Below are 24,047 nucleotides of genomic sequence, written 5' to 3' on the forward strand. Positions count from 1 at the left end.
GGCTTGAATATTTCCTCTTAGCCTCCTCCTACCAGCCACCTCTCTCGGTGCACCTCCCTCTAGATATCTGGCTTCAAGTCAACAGTTCCAGTGAAACAACACATATCTAACGAGTTACCATTTGGAACATGCGTAACAATGAATTATTATTTCTTCAGAGTCAAGGCTCACTCTCAGCTCTGAAACAGAATGTTGTGAGTTGAAGACACATTTCAGAGAACTGGCCGTCTAATCATTTTGTGGAACTCGTGCTGCCTTAACAGTGAGATATTAAAATGAGGCCCATTGGCTGCCTTGAGATCCTTCTACACAATTTCAAAGTGGAGTAAGAAGTAGTGTTCTGCGTTAACACTTATCTCTCAACAAGCATTCCTAAAAAGCCAATGAGCTGTTAATTTTATGAGGTTTGTGGGAAACTGCTGTGTATGTACTTGCTGTCATCTTTTCCTGTAACAATGACTAGGCAAAAGGCGTTATTGTCTGCAAAGTTCCTGGGATGGCCACGAAAGAGAGAGAACTGTAATAAATGTTATATGATTTATTTATTACTCATCACTGAAGGAAAAATTCTGTGAAAATGAACTGTGCCATGCTCCTTAAATATATTACGTGCGTGACACATAAAATTGGTCTTATTAACTCTTGAAGTATGCTGTTATTGTTCTCATAATGACTTTGCTGCATCTCACATTCACCTGGCACAGCTGTGATAATGACACATCTATCTCTTGGAGGCCAAGGACCGCTGTGGAAACATCAAATGTCTCATAATGAGCTAAGGAGTTCCACATGTGTTTGTTGCCTTCTTGTTACAGACATTGGTACCTAAAGGGTTACTGTAAAACTATGCTCCTCCAGTAAATTAAAACAGTCAATTTGGCTCAGACAGCAAATGATGATCACCCAGTCTTTAGTACTAAATGCGCAGCGATTAACAATAAATCCCCAAAAGGAACAAAACTGTTATCAAAGTTCTGCTGTATTTCTCGGGAATTCAAAAAAATATTGTTCAGAGTACATTGGCACATGTGTAACATGTATGGGACTTTTTTCAGCTCTTGCATGTGTTTTTAATAAGCTGTAAAAAAAATATGCTGAGGTAAAAACTCATAGCTCTACTCAGCTTGGTTTGTCCGTTATGCTAAAAGAATATGTGTGGATCTTGAATCCACTGTGCTTCTTTTTAGCTTTTCAGTCAGCCAAGTGAAAGCTCAAATGGATGCATTTCCCTGGGATTAGCATTTCATATGATTATACATGACAGACTATTTACTTTCAGAGGCCCTGTTAAGGATAACCAAAAAAGGGCATGTTGCAGGACATTTTTGGCAGCGAGCAACAGTTTTCAGGAGTTTTTAGTCTTGTTTCTTGATGAGTGGCTTCCTGAGCATGCCTGGGGAATGACAGGCATTCCTGCATGGAGGTTGGACTCAAATCAGGTTTAGACCCTGTGATTGGCTCCTTTGCAGAACAAGTTACAGACAATGGATGCTAGTGGTTGTCAACTGTAAACATAGGGGGAGATATGTTCACTTGGCATTGACTTTGGGAGGGGCCTAGGCATGACTGGAGTTTTATTGAATAGAACTGTATTGGTGTTTTGACTGCCTGTACTTCCCTTGCCGCTGCATCGTAGCTTGTATTCTTTGAAAGCCAGCCAGTGTTCAAGTTACAGAGGTAAGGTATGTACTTCTGGTATTCTGTGTAGCAGTCATTGCTTCAAAGATTTACATTGAGCAGGATTAAGATTAAACTTTATTTCAGTTGAATTTCCAATTGAACAAGATTGAAGATTAGAAGCACAGCGGATTCGTGAAAGGACTGTGAAGGGTTTTGCATAGGAATAAGTGGAGTACTGACAAAATCTTTAAGGGGGAATCTTTGAAGGAGTTTCAGATTAATTTTCTTTAGCTTTGTTTTGTGTCAAGTAATGAAGAGATTTTAACATAAAACTCGGGTGGCAATTTTCATTCAAGATTGTAATTTGTAAGTATGTACGTTTAGGTTTTTTATCCACATAAAATGTTACATCTTGCATTTTAATCTTAAATGGAGTGCAGACAGGGAAACAAGATTCAAACAGAGTCTAATTTGAAGGTAAATGCTTAGTGTGCATCTTAGTTTTGCTTTCTCATGAGTAGAGGCTGAATTTTTATTCTAATCAGCTTGACATGTTCAGGCAATTTAAACTGTTGTTGAAGTTGATATCTGATTTCAGACTCCGTGTTGCTTAAACCTGTTCATCATCATTTGTGGAATGCTGTAGTGTTTTGTGTCCCCCGAGCTGGCTCCTTAGAGTCCTTTTTTTTCTTTACGCTTTTTTTGTTGATTTTAACACAATAAAACATTCCAGCATCTCATCTCTTTTCCTATCCTGAGCCTCTTTTTAAAAAAAATTTTTGGAAAATATTTCTACAATTGCATTATCAGTAGTGTATCTGAATGGTGTCTTCACAGACCGACTTGATACCATGTTGACGAACTTCTACTGAATTGGGAGTGGTGCTATGGTGGCAAGGTTGGGATAGAGAGGGAGGGGAGGAGAGTGGTGGCAGTGAAAGGAGGAGCTGGTGGTGGTGGTGGGGGGGGGGGGGGGGGCGTGTTGTGAATTACAGTGATTCCTGCACAATGAAGTGATAAGATTTGAGACATATACTTGGGGGCTGTCTGCTTCAGTGAGCACCTCAGTTAACTGGCTTGGGAAAGCTGGCAGCATGCCAGTATTTTGAAAAGTAAAAAGGTTAGCTAAATATTTGTTGGCCTTCTGTGGAACCACATCTGATAAAAAATCCATGTTAGGGAAAAATGAAGGGAATGCACTCGATGCATAGGCCTTATAAGGAGCAAATTTAACTTGGTGACAGATGATGGGTTTGACCTATGGAATGTAAGAAAGCAATTGTAAAAAAAAAATTCTGTGGGATTTTTACATGTGTAAGTAGCAGGCAAGAAAACCAAGTTATCTGCCCCCTGAATTCACTTTACTGCATCTCTGAACACCACAAGGTTTTTTTGTCTATGCTATTGTGTACATTGAATTGTGGGTAGTTTTGAATTGTACCTTGTGGTAAAATCTACGATATATCCGATTTGGTTGTTATTCTGTTTCTGATAAACTTCATGTGATCAATTTGTTACTGGTTAGTTTTGCTGTCGAATTGCATATGCTTAGAAGCCTCATCATTTAATAAATCTGACTCTGCATGCATAAGCTTCATAAATCCTGCATTCTTTAAAGAAACGCGTGAAGTGCCAGCCTTGCCTTGCTGAGCACACTGCAGAAATAGCTGAATTTTATTGTTTTTTGATCAGACCCTTCCTTGATTAGAGAGGTTGAAAGCATTCTTTGATTTAAGCCTTGAGTTCGCCAGTAGTAATTTCGAACCTTCTTGACTAAGGCAGCTGAAAGTATTCGAGCGAAGTCCAGAGACCACAAAATGGCCCAGTGTCATCAGAGCTGCCTGATAGTGATGTTAGTCAGGATTGCATAGACGTCTGGACTTCCCACTCAAGGGAGCTACTGCTGAAACCTTGCAAACGGTTGAGAATCTGAACTGACAAAATCTAATTATGTGTAAAGTCTGGATTGTAAAAGGGTAAAGGAAATAACTCGGGCTCTTTGACAGCTTCTCATTACTGGTGAACTTAAACCACAGCTTCACCACTGGTGTGAATTAGTTTTGCTGTGCATTAGTATGTAGAAAGTATAGTGCAAATAGAGCCTGAATCAGAATCCTGGCTTAACGTGACTCTACATCAAAAGGGAGAATGGTTTCATGGAACTTTACTTCAGTTTAGAACCAGCACCTATCATAGAGTCAAAGGGCCATTCACCCATTCTTTCCAACTTGGCTCCACATCATAGTAACTACTATTCTTTCCTATGGCCTTGCAATTTTTCCCTCAGCCTATTTTTAGCCATTTCCCTCTCAAAGACCACTGGAACCTGCCTCCACCACAACTGCCAGCTGTGTATTCCAGATTCCAACCACATGCTGGGTTTAAAAAAAAAATTACCTCAGCACCATTAATTTTCTTCCACTTAATTTGTACCTGTCACCTCTCCTGCCAATGGGAATAACCTCCTTCTATCCACTCTGACAGATTCCCCACACTTGGATGCCCCCTCAGCCACTTCTTGTCCAAAGAAAACAGTCCTAGTCTCTCTAATCCTTGCCACTCTAGTGTCTCATTCCAGGAATCTGTTGATATTCACAAATACATATCTTTGTGAAGCAGAGCAGCTTTGTACAAATACAGAATGTACTTTGGATTCCAAGCTCTATTTATTAATAGTATTAGACCAATGGTTGTGGATACTTCATTCTTAAACTAGAGATAAAAGGCTTGAGCTCAGCTGGACAATATATCACCTTGTTTTGGTTTTGCCCAATAGTGGGGGAAGATGAGGAATGAATGGAGCCCTCAGCTCCTTCACCTTTCTCCCGCTTGAGGGCTGGCATGTTGTGTGGCACTCAGTCATTGAAAAAAAGTGCTCAGTCCATGTGGTCGATCTCGAGGTGGGCAATAGTTTGCTGAGAAACAGGAAGAAAAATTATAACATTAGAATCTGTTCTTGGGAAAATCAGCTGATGTTGAATGTACCTTTGATAACAGAAACCAACATTATGCTTTTCATTATTTTTACTTGAAAGTGAATTAAGTTAATGTGGGAATAGTACTTCATGGATTTAAGAAGATTGCAATTGTACCAGAAAACACTGATGGACTTTCCCCATGGATTATACATTCAAAGTTAAATGTAAATTTATTATCAAAGTACATGTATGTCGCCATACACAACCCTGAGATTCATTTTCTTGTGGGCATCCTCAATAAATCCAATAACCATAATAGAATCAATGAAAGACTGAACCAGCTGGGGGTAAACCAGTGTGAAAAGATGACAAACTGTGCAAATACAAGCAGAAATAATAATTACAAACAAATAAGCAAATAAGTATCAAGAGCATGAGATGAAGAGACTTTGAAAGTGAGTCCATAGATTTTCGAAACATTTCAGTGATGGGGCAAGTACAGTTCCCCATACAATATAGGAAAGAGATTACCAGAATGCCTGTGTAGTTAGTATGAATGCGACTGGGCTTGGTCACTGCACTAGAGTTCTGGACAAGTTGCAGTTAAACTACTGGGCTGGTTTCCCCATTCTCTGCCAATCACTAATGCAATGATGTAATTACGTACTCATAACTGATGTGGCAATATTATCCCAATGCCATAGACTGTGGAGGAAGCAAGAACAGTCACCGAGTTAGCAATTATTTAATTGGCCACGGTTAATTTAGTCACATCATCTCAACTTATTTGAAACTAACTCTGGATGCAGTTACACTTCACAGCTTTGAATTGAGATGGGGTCCTTCCAATACAAAGCAAAGAGAAAGGGATGGAATTAGATTTCTATATCTGCAAAAACGCAGGGCAGAATGAAAATGGTGGTGTATTTTCATTGGTTATTTTCATTGTCTCAATCAGAGATGGGTATGACAAAGCTCTCTGTAACAAAGAGAAAGGGCACACATAGACGGTATTGGTTTCTACGAGATTTTTATTTTATATGTGACTTAGGAAAAATCATATACCTAATTAAGCTTTCTTTGTAACCAACTGGTATTTCTTAGATAGAGGCTTTGAAAATATTTTGTTTTTTAAAATAGATGAAAGAACAGAGATGAAGTCATCAGAAAACAAAGGGCAGACCACACTCAAACTTATAGCCTCCTGCTCTGCTTTAAGAAAATCCACCGTTCTAGAACAGTGGTAGTCCTATCTTTCAAAGTGTTTGAGTGACATTCTTTTGTTGGCAACGTTTAGGGGGTTTGGCAAATAACGTGCTGTTATTTCTTCTGGAGCACAAATCGAGCAGACACTAACTGGACACATTCAACATCCATCAGGAGGGATCAAGGTGATTTTGGCTTGAGGCCTCCATTATAGTGCTAAAGCTACTGGCATTAAATACATTAAATACTGACATTAAGTGTTCCCAAAGGGGAACTTGGATTTCTGCCAGTGGAGAAATCAGGCAAGCCAATTGGATTTAAAGTGCATGAAGCATCATTCGAATGAAGGAAGAGTAGGGGCATCAGGACTGAGATGAATTACTTTGTAGGAGGAGCTGATGTGGTAAAGCGGAGGTCTGGTGAAATGGTAAGGGAAATACGATTGCATGCTGCTGGAGGCATTTACATGGAAATTTGAAATGTCATCAATACTCTGGGAAATTCATCTATAATTAGCTCTTGGACTCACACTCAGGGCAATTCCTGGACACAATATAATCTGCAACACTGTCGCTCAGCATCTTCTCTGTGTTAGCAAGTAAGCAATGAAGATTCATCCTTGGAGTTAGAATGATTGGTTCAAAACCCACTTTGGACATAGTGGAGTGGTCCAGGGTTGAGGGCTTCAGCAAATAGGTAAAAGGGAGAAGCAGGGGCTGTTTTCTTTAGGGCCAAGAAGATTGAAATGAAAATTGGTAGTTGTGACCTTGAACACAGTTGACTTTGTCAGTGTGTATATATAAAGCAGATATTCCCAGCAATGTATGGTCAAGGGCCAGAACAGGAAGAGTGCATGAAAAAGGTTTTCATGTTCAGTAGATAGTGGTTATGATATAAATACCACTGAAAGGAGGGTGGAACCAGAACTTTCAAAATGGATTTGGACATTCACTTAAAAGGGAACAATTCTCAGGCTTACAGAGAGAGAGAGAGAGAGAGAGAGAGAGAGAGAGAGAGTGTTAGAGAAAAGGGACCAACTGCATTGCTCTGTAGAGAACCAGGAATAGCTTGATAGGCATAATAGCCTCTTTCTGTGCCATAATAATTCTGCGGTTTGATGATGTCCAGCAAGATCATTCAATCCCAATAGAAAGTCTCCAGCCCTCATAAAAGGCAGATGAGTTTCTTCAGGCTTGTCTGCAGAAGTCCTCCTTCAGTTAAAGGTACTCTGAGGATTAAAAAAAACAACCGAGGAAATGCACTCAGTTACACTTCCCTATTAACGGAATCAAGGATCTTTTACGTCACATGGCGGTGATAATAAACTTGATTCTGATTCTGATTTCAAATGGGCCATAAGTCAGGACCTGCTCTGACTTATAATGATAATAATGAATGGATGGCCTAATGAAAGGTTACTATGGACACATGCAACCACTCATCCTCACTGAGCAAGAGGAGCCTCTTCAGAGCAACGGGCATCTACTTTCATAGTGTACAAGATAACAGTGTACCTTTAAATGGGCAGTGAGTTGAATCCCTCTCTGCTGCTATTTTCCACCGGTCTTCACGAATGGCCTGTATTGTTCTAAGCTGAAAGGATGTGTCCACGAATTAATTTTAAATAGTTTTCTTATAATGATTGATTTTTGCCAGTAGCAACCACTGTTTCAAGTGTTCTCTATACTGATAAATGCACAGCTGCTATGGTCAATTCCTGTCATTTACAAGTTGTGTTTATTAATTGGCCTTAATACTCTTGAAATGTATCACTTGAGGATTCTCCCACATTCACTTGAATTCTCACACATCTTCCACCCTGAAGGAAGTGTTCAGTTCTTTTCAACTTCATCTACACTTTTTTTTTACAACTTCGGGAACAGCTCTCCAACCTGCTCATTGTGACATTTCCTTTCACTCCATCTTTTATACATTAACTTTTCAATACTCCTTAAATTTTATTACTTCCCATTGTCGAGCGCCAGCACTCAACTGGATCTTTTATTCTCACTTCCATCTGGTGCACCACACTTTGAGCTCCAAATGTTAAACAGAATCAGAGCAGAGGGAACGAGCTGAGAAACACCACAGCGAGTTGAAAGGCTGGCACTTCATGAGCAACCTACCTTTGGCTTCTGGGGACAAAAGTATATAACTTTCCTTAAACCAGGTATTCACTATTGTGACAAAAAGAAGTATGAAATTACAGGTGATCTATCCCATTCATTGCAGTGTTTATCAATTGAAACACACACTGCCTCAATTCACCAAGGGTTCAGAATTAGGTTAATTATCATTGACATATGTCGTGAAATTTGGCACTTTGCAGCAGCAGAACAGTGCAATACATTGCAAAACTATAAGTTATAATGAGAAATAAACAGTAATGTGTGAAGGTCTCATGCACGTACATAGCTAGGATGTCCCAGACCTTTGCACATTACTGTAGTAATTTTGTGATGTACTGTGATGATTCTGCAAAAAAAGAATCATGACATGTGCCTGATGATATATCTGATTCTGATATGAGAGTCTATTGTGGACTAAATGGGAAGGGAGCAGATAGAGAGGGGAAACATGGTTGGGCAAGGGAGAGGGGAGGGAGTGGGAAGCACCAGAGAGACATTCAATAATGATCAATAAACTAATATTTCAGAATCAAATTACCTTACCTGGTTTCTCTGGGCTGGGTGTGTCTGCACCCCACTTCCCCCACCCTTGGTCCACCTTCTCTGCCACCTTCCCACCCTCCGCTCCATATTGACAAATACAGTACTGTGCAAAAGTCTTGGGCGCCTTAGCCATATTTGCATCGTTTAAGTAGATATAAAAATATATTCTGCAACCAGGAACTCAACAGCAGCCACTGACCTCTTGCAACTCGAAGAGTAAGGGGAGCACCACCAACAGCAGCATCTTTGCACTGCCACACATTGGAAATAAACCAGCGTTCTTTCTTTGTCACTGAATCTCATTCCTCCTGCTCCCTACTCAGCAACACTCCCAAACCTGAAGCATTAACTGTTCCCTCTTCACAGGTGCTGCCTGAACTTACGATTTTTTTTTCTCTCTCTCTAGCACTTGTTGCTTTTATTTCAGAATTCCAGCATCTGCTTTTTATTTTCTGACTTTCAGCACCTTGCAGTGCCTTCACCTGAAGGACGACAGCAGTTCAAGAAGGCAATTCATTACCACCTTCTCCAGGGGAATTAAGAATTGACCAGTAGATGTTGTTTTGGCATTGACACATCCCATGATGATGAAAATAAGCAGGAAGGGTATACAAAACAATAAGTTTGTATTTTGGAAGGGGAGTATGGCAACTCCCTAATGGACTTGTTTGTTAGCTGTGTTGGGATTGAATGCTACAAGTTTTAAGGTCAACAGTTTTGAAATGCAAATTTTGGCTAATGGAAAATTTACCTATTATATGTAATCATGGCCCATTTTAACGTGCAACTGAGCAGTATATTTTTAATAATACACTGATTTAAATCATAAACATTAATCAAGGCTAATGGCTGCGTAAGAATGTTTGAAAAAAGAGAAACATAATTTGATTTTCATATTATTGAACATTTTTGAACAATTCCTGAGCCTTTTGATCTATAGCTGGCTCAGTAGTGAGCATCTTTTAACAATTATTTGCAAATTAAGCAGATGTTTACCACTATTAAAAAATGTTTCTTTTTATTAGCTATATACTTTTACAATTTAACATGCTTCTAGCAGCTTCTATCTTTATCTCTCTTCTGATAGGCAAGAAGATTATTCATTTTCTGAGGATTTTCTTCAATTATTTTTCGTTTGATAAATGGGTGTTGCTTACATTTACAGCCCGGCCTCATGATCCTTTGGCAGGGTATAGTGCCAGCTGCTTGAACCTTTGCCGTTCATGTAGTAAATTCCCTTTAAGCTGTTTGATAGAAAATCGACTTGGCTGTGATGCAATGGAACCGTTATGGGTCAGGCTGAGGTCAGGCTAGGTGTACCTATATTCTAATCAAGTACTTGGGTTTGGGTTATATTTTGCCAGCACAGATCTGTGCTTTATCCAGGTCAGGATGGTTTGCTTGGTGCCTCCAAATGTATTCTTTTTCACGATGTCCGGCGCTTGCCAAGTCTTCCTTTCTGCTTTTCTGCCAATGCCTTTAGCTGGCTGAATTATGGAAAAGTGTATGAAAGTACATGGTCTTGAGCTGGGTTCAAATTGGGCTATCAATCTGGCAAAAAGCCAGGGTTGTGATTCAGAAGAGATGATATTCCTGCATATACTTGCACTTGTATAGTGCCTTTTGGAGAAAAGAGGGAGTGCAGATGCTGGCATCTGGGGAATTATCTTCTTCCACCAGCATCCAGGGACCTAAACATTTCTTCCACATGATGCAAAGGTTCACCTGCATCTCCTCCAAGCTTGCTGACTGCATTCAGTGCTCCCGATGTGGCCTCCTCTATATTGGTGAGACGAAACACAGACTCGGTGACTTTCACAGAGCACCCATGTACCATCCAGAAAGGTAATCTGGGAGTTCCCAGATACAGACCATCTACCTCCATTGCCCATTCCCACATTGACTTGTCCAACATTGACCTTCTCTATTGCCAAGTTGAAGCCCAACACAAACAGGAGATGCAACACCTTGTATTCTCTAATTTATAACCCAATGGAATGAAAATTGAGTTTTTCACTTTTCTGTAACCCTTTTACCCCTTCTCCTTCACCCCCCCCCGCCACTCTCATTATCCTTCTCTGGTCCTCCCATTTCATCCCCCTTTCCTCACCCCCAACACCTGTTTACCCATCTTCATCTCCATCTCCCTCCTGGATCTATCCACCCACTTCACATGCAGTCCACCAGCCCACCCCAGCCCCCCCTCCCGCAACCCAAGGTCTCTGGTATTTGGTTCCATTTGCTTTTCACCTCTCCCCTAATTGTTCCCATTTTCACCTTCTTTACTGATCAAAATCTAGTACTGGTAGCCCTTCGTGTTGCTGCTTATATCCCTTCAGCATCACTCTCCCCTCCTCCCACCTTGCTCCATCTTTTCCCTCTTTGTCTGCTTCCATCTACCCTATGGCACTCTTCCAATTCCAACAACTCTTACCTCCCCTACCTGTCACTAACTGCCTGTCATCTTACACCCCTCCTCAGTTCATCAATTACCCCTACACTTCTCCTCTTTACACTGGCTGCCTTACTTCTCCACCCTCAAGATTTTGACCCAAAACATCAATAGCTCTTTTCCTCCCGCAGATGATGCCAGACCCACTGAGTTCTTCCAGCAGATAAGTTTTTGGCACCTCACTAAATATTTTACAGCCAAAGAATTCTTATCAAGTATTGTAATGAAGAAACATTGGAGCTAATTTGAGCACAGCATTGAGAAAATCACCAGGTACTCTGCTTTGTGGGTGGTGGGGTAGAGATGTGTCTCTACCAAAGGAGGCAAAAGGCATTCCTTTCCTCTGCTACCCTGCCTTGCAGGTCACCCTTGGGCAAGGTGTAGCACCTGCTTAACCCCCTATCAGGGTCACACGAAACCAGGTGGTGGATGGTCATATGAGCAGCTGGTGCATATCACGAATCCTGGTTATGTGACCACTGATGCCGGGCAGACAATCTCTGAAGAATACTGATAATGGCTGGGGTTAACCGTCTTGTAAAGACACTGCCCAAAAGAAGGCAATGGCAAACTTCTTCTGTAGAATAATTTACCAAGAACAATCATGGCCTCATCATGGTAACCCAATTTATGTGACATGGCACATAATGATGATGATGACTTGCTTTAGTGGGGTAATTGAGGAATAAATATTTGCAAAGAGGATGCATAGTAACCTTGTGTAAGTGACAGAAGGACATCACAGAAACTACCCACATACCTTTCCCCTGCTCTGCTTTTTGAAGAGCCAATGGTTCCCACTTTGACCTCATCAGTCATCTCAATGGCTATAAAGCCAATGTGTATGCAATTCATTCTTGATCCAGTAGGAAAGAAAAGGAAACTTGACATGATAAGTATACATTCTAAATAGGAGCATGCTGGAGCTAGAGTAGACCTTGGCTTCATGGCAGCATTTACATCTCTGAGCCAAGTGTTTGTGGACATGTGACACACTACAGAGATTTGAACATAGAACACTACAGCACAGTACAGGCCTTTCAGCTCACAATGTTGTGTCGACCTTATAACCTATTTTAAAATCAATCCAACTCTTCCCTCCTACATAGCCCTCCATTTTCCTATCTAAGAGTTTCTTAAATGTCCCTAGTGATTTGGCTCTACCACACACCTACTACTCTCTGTGTAAAATAACTTGCCTGTCACACCCTCCCCTTGCTTTCCTCCAGTCACCTTAAAATTATGCCCTCTCATATTAGCATAGATTTGAGCACAATGTATGCTCACATTTTGATGCATCGTTAAACATGCTCTGGTATACTTAGTCTAAAAAAGTCCAATAGTATAAATTGAATAAAGAGCAGTATGTTAACCACTGCCCTAGTAAATGCTTATTACTCACTTAAGCAGAATACCTGGTGATAATTTCAATGTTGCTTGTGGACTTCTGTTCCGCACAAATTAGCTTCAATATTTCCTGCGTTACAATATTTGGTAAGTAATTCATGAACACGAGAAGGTCTGCAGATGCTGGAAATCCAGAGTGACACACACAAAATGCTGGAGGTCCGGCAGCATTGATTGAAATGAATAAACAGTCGCTGTTTTGGGCCGAGTCCCCTCTTCTTTCCTTTCTCCTAAGGTCCATTCTCCTCTCCTATCAGAAACCTTCTTCTCCAGCCCTTTACTTTTCCTATCTACCTAGCTTCACCTATCACCTTTCAGCTATTCTCCTTCCACCCCCCCCCCCATCATTTTATTCTGGTGTCTACCCCCTTCCTCTCCAGTCTTGAAGAAGGGTCGAAACGTCAGCTGTTTATTTATTTCCATAGGTGCTGACTGACCTGCTGAGTTCCTCCAGCGTTTTTATGTGCTGCTTTTGATAAGTAACAGTTTTCTTGTAAAATTTTCTGCGACATGTCAAGGCTACGAAAACAATTGTACAATTTCTTTATACAGTCTCAAATGTTGCTTGCCCTCATGGACTAAGTTTGCACATGTCAGTGGGAATGTTGCAATTTTCCAGGAAGACTTTGAGCACATCCTTGTACACGTATAACCCATTACTGAAGACTGAACATACTCCCTTGATCTTTATAGTCAAGTAATGATTCTGCTACTGAACAGACAAACCACCGACTCTGATGTCAGATTTCAGTGAACTTAATACAGACATCTGAAGCAATCCTTTTTAAAGCCACATTTTAAAATACATCAAGAGCTTTACATTCCTGTGTTTTGAAATTCACTATCTATAGATTGAAATCAGTAAAACAAATGAGATGAAAACACAATCCTGTTACTTTCATTCTTTCCGATGTGTAACCCTTGAACAACATAATAGAACTTAATTTCAAACATTAGAAGTATAACCCATACATAAAGAGTACTGAATATTCAATTTCCATAAGTGGTAACAAGTTTTCATTTACCAAAGGCCATTGTACATTATGTTCTGTTTTCTCTCAAAGCATTTGACATACCATAAAACATTTTCTGGTAATGTTCAAGGTACATTCAACATTCCAAAAATATTGAGTCACAGAATAGTAAAGGCAGAAGTTATCTGGTTCACTATTAAAAGATATGCAATTAGTGGTTTGCAGACATTTATAAAGTAACATAATATTCTGTTAACATTCCTTTTTTGGGTTTTTACTCCAATTTTTTTTGACAGATCAAAGTCAAAACCTCTAAATGCCAATCAAATGTGAGCAAGCATTTTTTCTGTGAGGCAGTTATGGAAAGATCTAGCAGGAGAGGGGAGTTTTGCCAAGTTGCTCTGAACTCCTTAGATGGATGTGTAGTGAGCACAAGACCAAGTACAGACATATAATCAGCTGTATGTTGCCTTTCTGGGTGTTTCAGGGAGTTTACTGTGGGCATTGAGTTCTGGGAACTAACTGGAACATTAAATGCAAGTTCATGCTTGTATAGGCTAAATGGGCACTTCAAGTAAGAAATGTGCGCTAGATGGCAAACTATACTCTGCATTTCACTCCTGCCTTATGATTGGTTTTAGGAAGTGTAAAATAAATGTGGTTTTAATTATTTTTATTGTAATGATTTTTTAAAATTCTATAGGAATACTCTGCACTTTGCTCGGTCTGTAGGTAGCATTCAAACATAATCCCCTTCCTCTATCAAGATGTCCCAATGAAAATATTAAATAGAGCCTCCAGCTTGGTTCTAATCATAACATCATATCCCATTGTCAGCTCTTATTTACTTGCAGCCTTATGAAGTGTTAACACCATCACTGAAACATCGGGCACAATGACACACAATCTCATTCAACATGGATTATGAATAGTAACTTCTGACCTACATTTACAATCATCCCTTAAGATATTACATCATTAAATCTCAGGATTTCCCAACACCGCTTTATATGAAAACTCGTTTGATTGTGTAACAGGCATGAACTGAATGCAAGTGGCTACCTGACACTGGTTGAAGAGCAGCACACTAACGGAAAAAGATAACATTGTATTCATTGCCTGTTCCAAAAAAATGTTGACCTATGCATCAAAGTTTCTCCATTTTTTTTATTACTGTGCAATGCACTTAAATGCAGCCAAGCAGCAAGGTGTGTCATTTGGCTAAAATGAGACATCATTTGCTGTTTATTAGAAACCAAAAAAAAGTCTAATTCATTGGAGGAGTGAGTGGATTGGACAATAGCATTAGAGACCTACTTGAACTCCCTTAACCAATAGACTGAGATTAAATCAGATGGATGATTCAGGAGATTAGTGTGTTAAAGTCAACTCAGTTACAGTGGAGGACCAAATAAAGGAGAACAAGAAGTAAAAGCAAAAATATTAAAATGTAAACTTTGGAATTTTAAATACTTCTAACAACTGCATGCTGCCAGATGACTGAGGTCTTAGCAATTTATGTTCAGTTTCTATGAGATTTGTTTTTAACTCCATTGAATAACTCCATTGTTAAAGACACTTAAACTGTTAATGATCAGATTTAACATTGGATAGTAAGTTAAGTGGCAATTATTGTTCTAAACCAGTGAGTACCAAATGTTAATTTGAAGGCCAGTGTGAGACAATTGGAGAAATACACAAAGTAACCAGCAAGAGGAAATGAGCAACCCTTTTGAAGTTATTGGGCTAGTCACACACTATTCATAAAGAGCGCTGTTAAAATTCACTATTTTCACAGCAAAGATCCAGCCTACATGTTAATTCTTTTTAGGATAGGAATTAAGTTGCCCAGTTAGTATTCACTTAAGATTTGGTCCAAAGATTCACCAGCTGGCAAGCTAATTGCGTTTTTAACAATCCTAGTTTAAGAATAACATTCAAGTAAGTACTCTCTTAGGTAGTGAGTCATATGCTTAAAAGGTTTCAAGTAGTTGACAAATTGATAGTGCAGCAATACTTGGTAGGTACATAATGTTCTTGTCAATGTATACTTATTGGATCATTCTGCCTATGGCAATGCTTACACTAGTTGTCTATTATTCTACCTTTTTGAATATCCGTGACAAATGTTAACATGCATTGTTGGCCCAAAATGTAGACTGTACTTTTTTCCATAGATGCTGCTGGGCCTGCTGAGCTCCTCCAGCATTTTGTGTATGTGTGTGTTTTAAAGCAAACCTTCCTCTTGAATTCAATTGGAAAAGGAGGACCAGTAGAGGCAATAGACGACAGACAATAGGTGCAGGAGTAGGCCATTTGGCCCTTCGAGCTCGCCCCGCCATTCACTGTGATCATGGCTGATCATCCACTATCAGTATCCAGTTCCTGCCTTATCCCCATAACCTTTGATTCCACTATCTTTAAGAGCTCTATCCATCTCTTTCTTGAAAGCATCCAGAGACTTGGCCTCCACAGCCTTCTGGGGCAGAGCATTCCATATATCCACCACTCTCTGGGTGGAAAAGTTCTTCCTCAACTCCGTTCTAAATGGCCTACCCCTAATTCTTAAACTGTGGCCTCTGGTTCTGGACTCACCCATCAGCTAGAACATGCTTCCTGCCTGCAGCGTGTCCAATCCCTTAATAATCTTTTATGTTTCAAGAAGATCCCCTCTCAGCCTTCTAAATTCTGGAGTATACAAGCCCAGTCGCTCCAATCTTTTGACATATGACAGTCCTGCCATCCCGGGAATTAACCTTGAGAACCTACGCTGCACTCCCTCAATAGCAAGAATGTCCTTCCTCAAATTTGGAGACCAAAACTGCACACAGTACTCCAGGTGTGGTCTCACCAGGGCCCTGTACAGCTGCAGAAGGACCTCTTTGCTCTTATACTCAATTCCCCTTGTTATGAAGGCCAGCATGCTATTAGTTTTTTTCACTGCCTGCTGTACTTTCACGCTTGCTTTCAGTGACTGATGTACAAGAACACCTAGATCTCGTTGTGCTTCCCCTTTTCCTAACTTGACTCCATTTAGATAATAATCTGCCTTCCTGTTCTTACCACCAAAGTGGATAACCTCACATTTATCCACATTAAAGTGCATCTGCCCACTCACCCAGCCTGTCCAAGTCACCTTGCATTCTCATAACATCCTCCTCACATTTCACACTGCCTCCCAGCTTTGTGTCATCGGCAAATTTGCTAATGTTACTTTTAATTCCCTCATCTAAATCATTAATATATATTGTAAACAGCTGCGGTCTGAGCACTGAACCCTGTGGTACCCCACTGGTCACCGCCTGCCATTCCAAAAGGGACCTGTTAATCGCTACTCTTTGTTTTCTGTCAGCCAGCCAATTTTCAATGTCAGTACTCTGCCCCCAATACAATGTGCAAATGTTGACATTATTGATAATGCTTGGTTGACCAGCGAAGGGGGTAATGAACTGGTTTCTTCAGCTATTGGAATAGCAATTTAATGCATTTTCAGTGGTTATCTCCCAATGAAGTCAACTTCTTTTGGAGAAGTGACTGCTATCAATTATGGAACAGTTTCATTATTTCCCTAAATTTTGTACAAATATTTTGTATGATTCAGAAAAATCCCCTGCATTTTCCCAATTGCACGCTTATATCAACAAACCCTTTACAGAACCATTCCACCTGGTCTGTCAGTTCCTCTGTTCCCAGAAGCTCTCAATGAGGTACCAATATCAGGAGAGTTACAAAAGTATGCATATGGTAAGCCTACTGGTTTAGATTTATCTTTATTCTTCTTTTTCTGCTACTTCTGCTGTTTAATGGCAGTTGGCATTCCAACTTAAAGGTGTATTACTGGCACCAATTTGACGAGAGTGTGGTGTAGAGTTGGAAATAAAACCCCTTCTAGTTCTTTAACAAATGAAAACTAAATTGTCCCCAAACACCCTATAATTGGTAAATAATGAAAAACAATATTGTGAATTAAATTAGTCACTTCCATAACTTTGTTTTCATTTAAAAACGTTAAAAGCCTGCATTTGTTTTCTTTCAACCTTGTATGCTTCACATTGTAAAAGAACGTGTTCAACTGTTTCATAATGATGACAAAACCTACACACCCCAGAGTGATGTTTTCCAACAAAATATAAGGAATAATTAAGAATAGTATGCCCAATTTTAAGTAGAGTCATCTTGATTCTATAGAAAGCCAATGCAGATAACTGCTGCTGGAATCATTTGACTATTTGTGAGTGTCGATCAATTATTGAGGGAGGGGTGTGACTGACTAGTTTAAGTATACTAGCAAAATCAGCTGCAATTCACCTCCTATCTCATTTCCTATTATTATTTTACATGTGTAGATTAGTGAATACAAGTCTCGCTTTTAGATAACTCTGTTTCCACTTGAGGTTCTGTATGACTATTGAAAGAGTATTATCAGACTGGAATCAGTACTGAATTAGAATCGAACACGGACGGTGGTATCAGAGAATGCTGGACTGGAATAATTGGCGAAGATCCAATAAACCAAGTAGAACCAGCATGAATTCGGGTATCAGTAAAGATGAAAGATCTTTAAGCATTGGTCACAGAGAGAATGTACAAACTCCTTACAGACAGTGGTGGAGTTGCTTTCTGATTGCTTGTGCCATAGTATCATTACGCTACTGTTCCACTGAGTGTAGTGTTGATGAGGAATGGAGGGACAGGATGAATTGAGCAGGGTTGCCCTCAATTTCAGATTCCTCTGTTCATTCTACCCTACCTTGGTGATCTCATCTAGTGTACAACCCCACATGCAGTTGGTGTTTCACTGACATCCATTGAGCCATCGTCCACACTCCCTTCGCTCCAATAGAACTGATTACTTTAGCCTCATTAAGCCACATTCTTTGGATCTTCCTCTGTAAATTGCTTTATGTTAGTTTATGAGAAAAACACAATCTGCCCTGCTGTCTCCCTCCGGTTTTCAAGTGTCTTTGGGAGACACAAGCCATTCACTAACTCCATTGCAGTCCATTTATTTACTTATTGAGATACAGTGTGGAATAGACCCTTCTGGCCCTTTAAGCTCTGCTGCCCAGCAACTCCCAATTTAAACCTAGCCTAATCCCAGGACAATTTACAATGACCATTGCCGGTACTATTAGCCAGTATGTCTTTGGACTGTGGGACTCTACACTTTACCCAAGGATTCAAGCAACTTGCATTGCAATTTATAAAGTTATTTGAGACACCTTTCATTTCAGAATGCTACAGAGATGTGTGGCATGAACAGCATGTTGCAACAAATCGGTGTATCCTGCAGTGAGCATGATGTCAATCATGAATGAATGACAGTGGAATGTTTCTGTCTGAAGCTCTACAAACATACTGAATGCATTTTGCATGCTTATTAGTTGAATTTTAAATAATTAGTAGTGGCTGTTTTCCAAAGAAAAAGTATAGTGCGAGTAGAATTAAGGCAGTTGTCAATGGTTCCCTGATCTAAAGTGGGGGTTGGGCTCTGATAAGAAATTGTTGTTATGAAAATGATATATAAAATGCAAGATAATCTAACCTAAATACTGCTCCAAATGCACAACACATGTGCAGCTAAACATGTTCAGACAAACATGCATGTACACAACACAATTTGTACACGGGGATCATGATTGCACAAAAATAAGCAGTAGTGTTAAGTTCTGAAGACCACTACATCTACTATCCTATACCACATTGAGATTCATTTGCTTGCAGGCATTTTCAGGAGAAATGAAATGTATAGATTTTTTAAAAAATTCTCTTGCAATGACTGACAACCAATGTGCTAAAGAAGACAAACTATGCAAATAAATACAACACTGAGAACAGGAGTTACAAAGAGTCCTTGGCAGTGAGTCTATAGGTTGTAGAATCAGTTCAGTGCAGTAGTGAATGAAGTTTTCCACACTGGTTCAGCTTGTAGGGTAGTAACTGTTCCTGAATGATGGCAGAGCAGCTAAGACTTCTGTACTCTTGCCTGCTGATAAAAGTGAGTAGAGTTCATGGTCTGGATGGTGATGACCTATGGTGATCGATGCAGCTTTCTTGTGGCAGGGCTCTATGTAGATATACTCAGTGGTGGGGACTGTGATTTTCAAAAATGATAACGGGCCATAAGACATCGCCTCAGAGATAGGCTCTGCCATTCCATCAAGGCTAATTTATTTTCTCTTTCAACCCCATTCTCGCACTTTCTCCCACTTTCTCCCTATAACCGTTAACACCCTTACTAATCCAAAAATCTATCATCCACTATTTTAAATATACCCAATGTCTTGGCCTCTACAGAAGTCTGTGACAAAGAATTCCATAGATTATGCTACACTTTATTAGGAGTTTGAAGAGATTTGGCATGTCAACAAATACACTCAAAAACTTCTATAGCTGTACTGTGGAGAGCATTCTGTCAGGCTGCATCACTGTCTGGTATGGAGGGACTACTGCACAGGACTGAAAGAAACTGCAGAAGGTTGTAAATCTAGTCAACTCCATCTTGGGCACTAGCCTACAAAGTACCCAGGACATCTTTAGGGAGTGGTGTCTCAGAAAGGCAGTGTCCATTATTAAGGACCTCCAGCACCCAGGGCATGCCCTTTTCTCATTGTTACCATCAGGTAGGAGGTACAGAAGCCTGAAGGCACACACTCAGCGATTCAGGAACAGCTTCTTCCCCTCTGTCATCCGGTTCCTAAATGGACATTGAATCTTTGGATTCCACCTCATTTTTTTAATATACAGTATTTCTGTTTTTGCATGTTTTTAAAAATCTATTCAATATGTGTAATTTATTATTTTTTATTTTACTTTTTCTTTCTCTGCTAAATTACATTGAACTGTTGCTGCTAAGTTAACAAATTTCACGTCACATGCCGGTGATAATAAATCTGATTCTGTTTCACCATCCTCTGGCTAAAGAAATTCCTCCTCATCTGTTCTAAAGGGAAGTCCCTCTATTCTGAGGCTCTGACCTCTGCTCCTAGACTCTCCCACTAATGGAAACATCCTCTCCAATTCCACACTATACAGGCCTTTCAATATTCTGTTGGTTTCAAAGAGATTTTCCTTCCCTCATTTTTTTTCTAAACTCCAGTGAGTACAGGCTCAGAACCATCAAACTCTCTTTGTACTTAAACTTTTTCATTCCTCAGATCATTCACATGTCATCTGGACCCTCTCCAATGCCAGCACATTCTTTCTTAGATATGGTGCCCAAAACTGCTCACAATATGCCAAATGTGGTCTAGGCAATGCCTTATAAATCCTCGGTATTATTATATCCTTGCTTTATTTTTCCAGCCCTCTTGAAGTAAATGCTAACCTTGCATTTGCTTTCCTTACCACCAACTCATCCTGCAAGTTAACCTGTAGGGAAACCATGCACTAGGACTCCCAAGTCCCTTTTGCATCTCTAATTAATAAATGCTGAATTAATTCCCCATTTAAACAATACCCTAAACCTCAACTCCTTGCAGAAAAGTGCATGACCGTATACTTGCCAACACTGTATTCCATCTGCCACTTCTTCACCCATTCTTTTAATCTGTCCTAGTCCTTCCACAGACTCCATGATTCCTCAACACTACCTGCCCCTTGATCTATCTTGATATATCCTCAGCCTTGTTCACAAAGTTGTCAATTCTGTCACCCTGATCATTAATATATAACGTGGAAAGTAGCAGACCCAACACAACCCTTGAGGAGAACAATTTTGTACGCTCTCCCTGTGAACTGAATCATTTTTCTCCCTGTGCTCCAGTTCCCTCCCACAGTCCAAAGACATGACCAGTTCGTAGGTTAATTGGTCATTGTAATTTATCCTGTGATGAGGCTAGTATTAAACAGATGTGTTGCTGGGTGGTGTAGCTTATTGGGTTGAAAGGCCTGTTCTACACTGTGTATCTCTAAATTTAATAAAAACCTAAAATAAAATAAAATTTGTTAGGCAAGCTTTCCCTTAGGGAAACCATGCTGATTTTGGCCTATTTTACCATGTGCCTCCAAGCACCCTGACACTTTCTCCTTATAAGTGACTCTAACATCTTGTCAACCACTGAAGTTTGGCTAAATGGACTATAATTTCTTGTCATTTCCTGCCCTCCCTTAAAGAGCGGAGTGACACACCGAATCTAAACAACCTTCTGAGAAAGTAGACACTGGCTTGCCTTTCATGTGCTGTTCCCAGGACAGAACCGATACTCTGATGCCAAGGAATTTAATGCCGCTGACCGCCTCACACCTCCATTCTCCTAATAAAGACTGGGTCATGGACCTCTGGCTTCTTCCTCTTGTAGTTGATAATCAGCTCTTTGGTTTTGCTGACATTGAGTGAGAGGTTGTTGTGTAGATAACTTCCGTTAAGGAAATATAATTTTTGTAGGCTGAAATACTGAGAAAGGAAGTTATAAACAAGTACAATGGACAAGCTCTGTGCAGTTTGGAGTATGTCAAGTTGCTAATTCACTGTTGACCTGAGTAATTCAGTCTGATGCTAATGCCATATTTGTGTGCTATTTGTAAGGTATCCTAGATTTTTCCAAGGAGTCTCACTCGACAGTTTAATGTAAGATCAGTGTGACAGGATTTACACTATGAATTCAGTTTCACTCCTCCCACCTTGTATAACAAAATAGTAATTTACAATGAAATATTAGTTTCTCAAATTCCACAAGCCCATCTTTGACAACATTGTATAATAAATACTGCTTTGGTAGAAAGATCCCCCTCCCCTTCTCTCTTTCCCGTCCCTCCCCCTCTCATTCCTGCTGTTTATAATATCCATTACACAAATTGTGAGTCTGATGGAAGAGTGAGCCTATTGATTTTATTTCATGAGGAACTACTCCTGTGTTAACAAGAGGTAACGTGGCAGAGCTGGTTACCAATAATTGTTAGTTGTTGAAGGTTGCTGACATAGACACTAATAGTGGTGGAATAAAATTGAGTTATCAAATGATGAGCACAAGATGATGACTTAAAATAAAATACATATGACATTATTTTATCAGAGTCGTTGCTTTATGTATTTGAAGTGATGGGCTCAACAAACCAATGAGGCGTGGCAAAAATCTTCTCAGCAATGTAATAATGATCTGGAAGAATTGCTCAAAAGGTTGACTTCAGGCTCTTCATTATCTTCCTCTTTGAACTGGACTCGAAAAGAGTCAAGTTCTTTTTGAAAACCATAATTCTTTAAAGAATTAGACTTGAAGGGGAAAAAATTACAAGACTTTGGAGAAAAAATCTGGAGTGAGATTAATTGTCATTTTTATAAGAAACTCACCGCTGGTTTATTGGCCACAGAACCTTTCCCTTTTGCCCCTCTGATCCTATACTGTAATTCTCTTTGATCATATTTATGTAGATTAGGATTATTGCAAAACATGATTTGATGAGAATGATATCTGTTCTATTTGTGAAGTAAATAGCATCTGTTAAAGTAGCAGTGCTCCATTCCAGTCTCTAATCAAGAATTGTATAGATATTTGACTGTTGAAATAACCTTCTCCAGACAATCTTGCTTGGTGTGGAATACCTCATTTGGTAACTGTTACCTGTAAGTATGTACTTTATTTTGATAGTAACATGCAGATTTAAGTGATATGACTATAAAATGTTAATAATGATCATTAAGTAGTGTTATTCTAATCAGGTGAAAGAGCTTGCATTAAGATAGGGCCTTTCAGATCTTCAGAGCATGTCAGCTCCTAACGGCTTAATGGCACAGAAATCACACAGACTGCACCATTCAGACCATCACTCATATTCTGGCTGATTGGAAGTGCCGAACTCCACTCTTACAATCTTTGTTGTGCACAGCCTCCATTCTAAGTTATCTTGAAACTTCTTTAATAACCCTTTTGGGTGGAAAGCTTTTGATTATTATAAGAACCCTTTCATCATCCATCCACTGGCTTATTTTGCCTTTTGCTTTAACTCTATGGCCATTTTTCCATCTGCCAAAAGATTTTCTTTGTCCCTAAAAGCTGTCATATTCTGACTGTATTTATTAATTTTTCCTTCAGCTGCCTTTGTTCTAAGCCAGGGGTTCCCAACCTGGGATCCACAGACCCCTTTTGCTTAATGGTATTGGTCCTTGGCACAAAAAGGGTTGGCCGTTAGTGTAGTAGCATCTGTTCCAGACTTTGAGGCGAGTGATCCTGGATTAGAACCTGGCTGTCTCCTTGCCCACATTCCACCCGAGCTGGGTTGAGCATCGAGCTAACAACTTGACCTCGCTTTTTTTTAAAAAAACACACAAACATTAAGGAATCAGCCAGGTTGCTGCCTGATGCGCCATCAGGCTCAGAAAGGAACAACAACAAAAAAAGGTTGAAAACCCCTGCTCTGAGAAAGGCAAGCCCAGACACTTTGGTAAATCAATTTATCATTGTTATATTGTTCTGCATGCAATCCATAGAGACCTGTTAATTTTACCAGTTCATTGAGATAGTGCGAGGGAAAGCAATAATAGAATGCTGAATGAAAGGTTACAGTTACAGAGGAAGTGCAGTGGTGCAAGGCCAGAAGAAGCTGTCTATCTTAAGGGACCATTCAACAGTTTTATAACAATAGGATGGAGGCTGTCCTTGAACCTAAAATGCTTTCTGACTTTTGTATCTTCTGCCTGATGGGAGTGGGGGAGGAGAGGGGATGTCCTGGGTTGGTGGCTTTGCTTATGTAGATTGATATACTGAGGCAGTAAGAGGTTTTAAGGACTTTGAAATACTACACAAGATTCAGAGAGTTTACTTACATGTAGATGGCTGAGAGAGGAATACCGGTCAAAGGA

At 39.9% G+C, this 24,047-nt stretch overlaps 1 protein-coding gene across 7 annotated transcripts in view; it reads left to right on the forward strand.

Annotated features, from left to right (window-relative positions):
* The first annotated feature begins 1,531 nt into the window (after positions 1 to 1,531).
* The window catches only part of LOC140186863 (non-muscle caldesmon-like), a 239,519-nt gene continuing 217,003 nt past the window's right edge, over positions 1,532 to 24,047 (forward strand). For 2 of the 7 annotated variants that reach the window (XM_072241556.1, XM_072241560.1), the window contains exon 1: positions 1,532 to 1,677. The gene's annotated coding sequence lies outside the window, so the exon portion shown is untranslated. Of the gene's footprint in view, positions 1,683 to 24,047 lie in introns of all 7 variants that reach the window. The other 5 variants (XM_072241550.1, XM_072241555.1, XM_072241558.1 and 2 more) reach the window with 3 other exon arrangements.

This window comes from Mobula birostris, chromosome 23, assembly GCF_030028105.1.
Source record: "Mobula birostris isolate sMobBir1 chromosome 23, sMobBir1.hap1, whole genome shotgun sequence".
NCBI lineage: Eukaryota > Metazoa > Chordata > Chondrichthyes > Myliobatiformes > Myliobatidae > Mobula > Mobula birostris.